At 40.1% G+C, this 6,402-nt stretch overlaps 1 protein-coding gene across 1 annotated transcript in view; it reads left to right on the forward strand.

Annotated features, from left to right (window-relative positions):
* The window catches only part of LOC106522439 (cell death regulator Aven), a gene marked incomplete at its 3' end in the record, with an annotated part of 23,272 nt that overhangs the window by 11,615 nt on the left and 5,255 nt on the right, over positions 1-6,402 (forward strand).

The raw sequence follows: 6,402 nt of genomic DNA on the forward strand, positions 1-6,402 counted from the left end.
TAAGTGTATTTAATTTAGTTATGTTAGTTTTAGTTAAGATGTAAATACAATAAAAATTAAACCAAGATTTAGAATAATTATCATTTTGATCCATACACTGGTAATGTCTGACTGGACCTCGTGTCACTTTATGTTCAATAAATTGAGCCCTGAGGTCAGAAAGGTTAAGAACGCCTGGTCTACCTAATTATTTAATTTAAAGGTCTCATTGAGAGATTCCATTTACAAGAGAGGCGTCGACACAAACAGATCATCCAGTGCTGAGAAACCAGAGTTGTTTTGGTTAAACCTAGAAACACGAGGAAGACGTGACCTACCTTCAGTATGAAGTAGAACTGCAATGCTTTGATTAGAGTTCCTGGTTATTGTAGCTCCACAAGCCCCTCTTTCAGCCCTGCTCTGAGGTGCGTCTGAGAGCAGCTCGTTTTGAGGCTGTCTCTTTAAATGCAAACGAGGCGCTTCACACCCCRCCCCCTCCAGGTCTCACTCCCAACAACCATTATAATTTTTGCAGAGAAGTCTAGACCGTCCAAAACCGCTCTCTTCTGGCTTTCATGGTCAACAAAGGACACGGTCCAYGTAGACCAGGTAGGCCGGGTCCTTCGAAGGACGCAGGGCGACAGCCCCCATCATCCTCCATACCAAGAAACTAAAATATGAGACACACTTTTCCTGTAGTGTCCAATCATCTGAAACAACTGTGTGGGTTCAAACATTTTAGCTCCGGCATCCTTGAACCTGGACTACAAAATCCCCAGGAAATAAAAATGGTGGATTTGCATAATTGGTTATGATCTTGTTAGCAGTTTAACAGCAAATGCCGTGACGTTATTGTTCAATAATAGGTAATAAATAAAGAAAATGAAACAGACTGAATAGACAGAATATAAAGATATCTAAATTCAACGTTTCTGCCTCCTAAAGACTCAAAGTACAACAAAATGTATTATAAATAGTGGATTTTCCCCTTTTCAAATAATAATTTGGCTAAAAAGTTGATTAAATATAGCTAAATTGAGATTGTGAAACTAGTTCTGTATCAAACCCAAACAGGTGATCTGGGTCAAACCTGAAGTACAGGTTTCTGTAAAACCAGGTCATGGTAACGTCTGGTTTACAGTTTGTTTCTGAAGCTTTCCCAAGGATTCATTTAGTTTTTCTTTGCCAACGATTGGGAACTATTGGACAAGTGTTTGGTGTGTCGTCTTGTTTGAGCTTTCCTTTATTTAACCAGATAAGAAACCATTAAGATCAAGATGTGTTTTCTAAAGGTGACCTGGCCAAGAGGGATCATAGCACATATTCTGAACAAACGGCCGTCATTAAATACGTCATAAAACAATCATCATCAGCAGCAAGAATGTTCTTATTGTRTGTTCTGCTTTAGAAAGAGCAAACACAAGTTTTTATTCCCTTGGAGTTACTAAAGAGCAAACAACGAGCATGGATTGTGAGGATCTAACTTTGACAGATGTGATCAATTATATCTTATACTAATATTGACATTTGACTACAAAGACAAAAGTTTGTAGATWTAGTTTGGAAAACAATCTTCTCTTGCTTGAGTTCCTGCCTTTAGGTTGCGTCTCGTTCGTTTTCTTTGGTAAGAAGAACATGACCTCATAATTATCACTAGTTGTTTCTCTTTTTAGTGTCAATGTGCCGTTTGTTAAAAACTTTAGATGGTTTTTCATCACAATGAAGGGCTCTTTGAAAAGTGCTGCTGTCTTTCTGTCGATACAGTTACGGTTTGTTTTTAATCATAGCTCATCATCTGCTCTGCCAGCCAGCAGCCCACAGAGCCGCCCACAGAAAAGACAACATTTCTCTGTCTTCCTCACAAATCACATCTTGTTTGAACGACTCGAAGCAACGTCAGATAAACAGTYAAACTCTGTGACTGAAGCGTGCAGCCAGACCGTGTTTCTGACATCTSTTTGAAGCTGGATGTCCACAGTTAGCTGTTGATTAGCTGCTGACTCAGCGTGTGTGTTTTACTTCACGGCAGCTTCATAGGGATGATTATTAGAGGTTAGATTTCTGTGGAGCGGACTCATTTAACTTTAACTGTAAGAGCTGGGAACAGAGGTCTTTGAAGCCTTAAAATATGGAAGACTAAGGTGAAGTATCGACATGTGAATCATAACCAGGATGTCCTCCCAGGTGGACATGGTCCTGAAGGACGCCGTAGGTGTCCAACTCATTTTCACTGAGGGCCACATGATGGTTATGGTGGCCCTCAAAGGGCCGATTGTAAATAACTTTAATGTTTTGTGTTTAACTTTGACTAAACTGTCACATTCTTGTCTCATTTGATTGATTGATTGATTGATGATGCCTTTATTGTCATTGTACGGAGCACAATGAAATTACATTTAAGAACACCCGTTAAAGAGACACACATGACAAAAACATGGGGGAACAGGTTACCTTTAAAAAGAAAAAAGAAAATACCACAGAGGGTTAGATGAGGGAAAATAAACAAAAACAAAACATTATAGTATATTGACGAAATATGATACACTATGRTGTTTATAAAAACAAAAACCCTCTATTAACAAGAACACATTTATTAGCCAGACGAGTAAGTGAGTTTAGAGGAAATGAGTCCGAAGAATTGAGCCTCCCAAAATAAAATCCCGTAGTTCAGCCATAAGTTCAGAATACTGGTGTTGAATTGTTCATTCTGCCAGCTCCAGATTGACCTTCAGGGAATCAGATTAGATGGAGTGAGATGGGGAGGAGCCACAAGTTGACGTAAACACCAGGAGAAATTAGATCCACAGCCTTCAAGGTCGGGGGGGGGGGTATTTGTAACCAGTTGTTTGGGAACAGAAGACCATGTTTTTGGCCAGCAGACAATAGTATTTTTCATCTGCCTTAATGTCCGCTGGTACTTCTCAATGTGGCGAATCCAATCAGACAAATAATGTGGACAATTCTGCCGAGCTGAGCTATCAGCTTCTCCAAGATCAATTCCATCTCACCAGCAAAGTCCAGGAACCACAGCCGGCCCGCAACCCTCACCAGAACCGCTTGCAGACCAAGTCCAGCTCGCTCAAGGCTAAAGTCTGAGTGCTGATAGAACGGCAATCCTTCATATCGGTCAGGCAGCCAGGAAATGGCCTGAATAGCCACCAATGTTGTTTTGTTGAACACCAGGAGACCACCAAGCCAATCTGTAGAATCCAGTGATCAGAATCCAAATATATATCCAGAACAGAGCAGAACAGAGGTCCCACATTTGACATGTCCTCCCATGGAAAAAAATTGTTTCAAAAATTTATTAAGAGACCAGTTAACTAAATCCATAAAAATATCCATAATTTTCGGTTTTGGATAAAAAACGTAGAGGAGGCTCCGAGCAGCAAAGCAGGGAAAGATAAGCGAGGGCAGGAGAGACGGGAAAAATGTCATAATTCTCCGAGAGTGGAACCAAAAAAAWAGGTTTAAAATTCTACGACTGAGCTCTACCTGATATTTCCTGCATAGAAACAGTGTTTAAACACATCCTCTTGTAAACAATAAAAAGACTGCGTGTACTACTACTAAATAAATGTGAAATAATTACAGAAATACTATTAAATGTAAAAGTAAGAGAGTTTTACTCACTGTTGAGTTGTGGTGAGGAGCTGCCATCTTGAATTCTGAAATTTCCCACTTTTCAACAGGGAATTCCCACTAGGGAGATGATCCTGTTTAAATGTTTGACTTGTAAGTAGGAAAACTCCCACTTCCCAGTATAACTGGACCACAGCAAATGTAGCTGGCAAAAATGTAGCAAAATGGAGATTCTATGCCGCCGTCTAGTCTGGAACCTTGTGCAGCKCCACCTGGTGGTGGGATGCTGCATGTAAAATAATCAGCATGCGTTATGGGAGATGTAGTTTCTGGTTAGTGAAGCTCTTGCGGACCACATAAAATGGCTTGGTGGGCCACATTTGGCCTGCAGACCTTGAGTTTGACATGTTCTGTACATTATTCAGTAGTCAACACAAAAATACCTGCTAACTCAGTCAGTTTTTTACAAGTGTAAAGATAAATCTTTATGTGGTAGTAGATGAGTCATCCTTAGATTAAAAGGTGGTAATGGAAACTAGAAATAAAAAATATAAGTTCATCAGGAAAATCCAAGTTAATTGTGGTTTATTTGCAGACCAGTAGAAATCCATAAATTAAACCTATAGATTAGCAGTGTAAATCTGTGTAATAACCCTTAATTTCTCAAAGCTGAGCCAGTTATTTAACAAAGAGTGTGTTTTAGAAAGGATAGAAACAACAAATGTGTCATTTAATGGTGTTCTTCTCTGCCTCAATTAAGGATAATTGCTGGTTGTGCTTCACACCTCCCACACTGCTGGTAAATAACAGCACAGCACAGAAAGCTCTCCAGCAGAACCGGGCCTTCATCGTTCCATCTCAATACGTTCACTGTTAATATCAGCTCTTGCTGCTTATTAATYGTGGCCAACCAGACGGAAAACACCTGTCACCTGTGAAATGATCTTTGACACAAAGACGACTCTGTAAACAGGAAGTGGCGACACGAGCTGACGAAGGCATCTCCAGGATTATTGAATCTTTGAGTTCTGATGTTCAGAACAAAGAATCGACATGCACGCACGTCATAACGGTCATTAAACGCTGCAGGCAAGACGGCCTTCAAAATAAAAGCACCAGAAAGCTGTTTATTTTCTAGCTTCTGTCCTGTGTTACAGAGCTGTGTTAGTGATGTGTGAGTATTTAACTGATGACTCTGCCACCTGCTGTCTGACCCAAACCTTCTGACCCACGGTGACGGTTTGAACCATGTGGGCGACTAACGGAGACGCTGCTTTGTCACGTTCTGCACCGAGGAAACAGGATCGTTTCCCACATCCTTCCTGTCAGGACAGATTTGAAGCCTCAGCTCGTGTCTGGATGGTTGTGTGATGTTTGTGGAGATGAAGCGTGTGTAGATCTGGTAAACAAGAACTTTGGGGCGTTCATTTCAGAGGCAAATCTCCAAATTATTATTATTTCTTTAAGTGTAACCAGCAGTTGTTTTTGATGACAGTAATGTGAACAGTTCAACACCAGTTTTCTGAACTTTAGCTGAACTACTGGTTTTTCTTTTGGAGGCTGGATTCTTCGGACTCATTTCCTCTAAACTCACTTACTCCTCTGGCTAATAAATGGGCTCTTTCTTCACCACGACTGACCGAAGCAACGTCCTCGTTACAGAGGGCGAGACCCTAATCCGCACCCTCTTCAGCGAGTAGATGCCTCATTTCAGTGTAAAAGCACCCTAAATCAATTAATTTCATTTTAACCCTACGATGGTGGAGCGGGCCGGTTAGCTAACGCTACACCTCGGTTTACACATTTCAGAATAAAGCACGGGCGATATATTCTTTTAGTGGGCATTTATCATCTATTAACAGCTTGAAGCTTTTATTTTGAAGCTGAACCTTAGGTTTGTTTAGCTGAAAGGTCCTAGCTTGTTTTATCAGACAGTCATTAGTTAATAAGCAGAGAAATGATTGACATCACATCAGACGTGTTTATTATCGATACTGAACACGTGTTTATGATGATGACATATATCATTATTGATTTATCAGCCAACCCTAATTTAGAATATTCTGATTTAATCTGATCACCTTCATATCTTTTCTTTGTTTCCTCTTACCTAAACTCCTCGTCACTAAAGCCATAAGTGTCAGTTTTTGAAATGTCAGTGAACTCTGGGTGTTCGTCTCTAACCTGTCCTCAGCTGTTTGTGWGTTTGTGTGTTTGTGTGAGTGCACGGTGGCTGATCTGACAGTCTATATGTTCTCAGGGTGTGCCTTTACACAGTGCAGGTGCAGTGTGTGTTTTAGTCCCAGTGATTCAGGTGGACTCAGGTCTGACGGGACAGATCAGGTGGACTCACTGACCAAACGTCACATTATTTCCTGCTTTGTTGCATTTAGAGTTGATCTGAGGCTGCTCTGTTTTTAGCTGCCGGTTTGTTGGTTTTCATCTTCTCCTGAACTTTTTTTTTTTGTGAAAGCAGAAGAAACAGTACTGATGTTTGGACTAACAATAGAAACACCTACAGCAGATTCTGCAGCGTGGAATAAAACCTAAAATAGTTCATAGCCTGAATATTAAACTGTTTCTGTTTGTGGATTTATTGTCAGCTCTGTAAAACCTCGAATTATTCCTGTTATAGAATTTATAAYTGACTGAGTAAAGATACAGCTGTGATGTGTTGGTCTGTAAACAAGAAAACTAAAGTCAGTTTGAGTTTAATTGTTTGTAGCTGGWTTAAATTCATTTTATCTAGGTTATATTTGTTTTAAATACACTGCAAAAACTGTCCACCTAACCAAGTTTTAAAATCTTATATCAGCCAAAAAGTCTTTTTGATCTTGTTTT

This window comes from Austrofundulus limnaeus, unplaced genomic scaffold (assembly GCF_001266775.1).
Source record: "Austrofundulus limnaeus strain Quisiro unplaced genomic scaffold, Austrofundulus_limnaeus-1.0 Scaffold129, whole genome shotgun sequence".
Classification (NCBI taxonomy): domain Eukaryota; kingdom Metazoa; phylum Chordata; class Actinopteri; order Cyprinodontiformes; family Rivulidae; genus Austrofundulus; species Austrofundulus limnaeus.